This window comes from Palaemon carinicauda, chromosome 11 (genome assembly GCF_036898095.1).
Source record: "Palaemon carinicauda isolate YSFRI2023 chromosome 11, ASM3689809v2, whole genome shotgun sequence".
NCBI lineage: Eukaryota > Metazoa > Arthropoda > Malacostraca > Decapoda > Palaemonidae > Palaemon > Palaemon carinicauda.
This window is the reverse complement of record NC_090735.1, coordinates 41,453,570-41,456,069: the sequence shown is the minus strand read 5'-3', so window position 1 is coordinate 41,456,069 and position 2,500 is coordinate 41,453,570.

Here is a 2,500-nt window from a genome sequence, read left to right as displayed (position 1 = left end):
TTGTTTGGCAATGGAAATTAAGAAAATTAAGGAACTTTAGAAGTTCAAACTTGCAGTGAATGTTTTTGTGTTAAACACATATCTATTTTAAATTTGTTACTGATCTCAGCATATTCTATATTCTTTTTTTCATTACTTCTGATTTATAGTTTATTTCTTTTCTTGATTTCTTTCCTCACTGGGATATTTTTCCCTGTAGTAGCACTTGGGCATCCTACTTTTTCAACTAGGGCTGTAGCTTAGCTGATGGTAGTAGTAGTAACAATGGACAGAACTCTGCAAAAGCTCTGAGGGAAGGTTGGCTCTCGCATTTCCCTTCCCCCCCCCCCCCACCCCCACCCCACCCCACCCCCCCAAAAGGAAAATAAAACACCTGACCAGTCCTGCAATGTAGAGAAAATACACAGATCATCAATCAAATTCTCCGATCATACCCACTGTCTCACAATTTGGACAATTCTGACTTGATATTAATGAAATAACGCTTCAGTGGTTGGCTGTTTTCCATGAAACAAACGCCAATGGTTACAAATTAATTTATAAACCGCATACATTAGCATTTTTTTTAGAACATAGTAACAGAAATGTAATCGTTAATTTGTTTTTATATATAATTCTAAAATTATGAGCTACTAAATGATGTCCTTGTATCTTAAAACATTAGGTCGTTAAGAAATTGGTTGTTGGATATCTCAGTAATTTTCAGAAATACATCTAATAAAAACTCTTATTTATTGGTCTTTTTGCCTTTTAATTAACTGAATAGAAATTTAAATATATGAGTTATCTAATTAATGTTTTATAACAAAATCCATCAGATTTAATTCCCACTTTCTGTAAACTTTGATATCTTTTCAATCGACATAGAAACTACATTAAAAAAAAAAAAAGAGTTGCAAATAAAATTTGATACAGAGATCCATTATTTCTAAGAAACTAATAGTTTACACACTTAAAAACAAAGGTTAAGGGGATTCTATGATGAAAGGATCACCAAGGGTATATTAACTTACATTCTAAAGAATCTAATCAAATAAGAAAATAACGAAATACTCCTTCAATAAGCAAGTAAACCTCAGCACTGAATACCTGATGTTTATTAGAAGGTTTTTAGTTCCATCCTATTTATGGATAGAATATGAAAGAAAATTTTTGGGCAATTGTATGGAATTCTATACTGAAAATAAAACCAGTTCATGATTTCAGTTGACTTCAAAGTTTGCCATTCAAGTTTCTTTTTTTTAAGAAATGAAATCTTTCTCCTTTGATTGAGGTATGTTTTGACATCCGGAATTTCCCACTTTATTTCTTTATGTTCATCCACGAAATTCTAATTTTATATGATAAGCTTGCACATTTTAATTACACCAAGCTTTACAAAAGAAAAATAAACAAACTGAGCCTTCTCAAAGAGAGAAAAGATAACCAAGAGCGGAGAACAATCCTAGTTCGAAATTCCTATTCTTTAGAGGATGAAAAAAAGGGTTCCCCACAAAAAAAAAAAAAAATAAATAAATAAATAAATAAATAAATAAATAAATAAAAAAAATAAAAAAAGATAAAAAAACCATTGCATCCGCTATCTCTGTATCTAGTTCATTGCCTCTTTGTTGGATCACAATGGTATTTCTCTCGCAACCCTAACGAAATAACTGTGATTTTTCGACCAGCTGATGCTGCCACACATGTGTGCAGAATAGAGATTTGACTGTTCTCAGAATGCTTTGGAAGAAAAATTATGAAAAAAAAAAGAAATTCCCTCATAAAAAACTGGCATTTTTGCTTGCACCAAAAATCATTTTCCAGCCTTTCATTGCATAAGCAGGAGAAACTTTATAAAACATAAATTTTGCAAAAGGTATGAAAAAGATAGTCAAGGGAAGATTGCTTTGGAAAAATAAATATGAAGTTTATGATGTTTAGAAAAGATATAATGTTCTGATGATAAAACAAGCTTTTAAAATGTTATTTGTAGTACTGTCTAGAGTGGGTATAGATTATTCAAAACTCTATACCTTGCATTATTGGTTACAAATTTTCATGTTAATGAAAACTAGTCGTCCTATTTGTAAACGCCGATGAAATGTATTGCATATTCTCTAATAGACATTATCATCGGGACATTATTTGGAATATCTGAATAATCAGATATAGATTTATAATGCTTTAGTCTCATAGTTTACAATAAACAAACTTTTGTGGGGAAATATCTTCTAATGTAATTTCTTTCAAATGCTACAGTAGATGGATACATAACTTTCTATCTATTGTTCAAAAATACCTTTGTTAATTCTTTACCTTTAAATTCAATTGAATATCACGGAGCAAGGCAAATTATTTTCCTTATCTCTAAATGATTTCTCTCCATTCTTTAAAAGTACCATTCTTGTTCCTAGATTCCAAAGAATTACTTATATTGTTCCAAGTGACGATATCCATAAAGACTTTTACGACCTTCATGAACACAACTTCGTTTGGATTAGCTTCTGTTTATTATTAG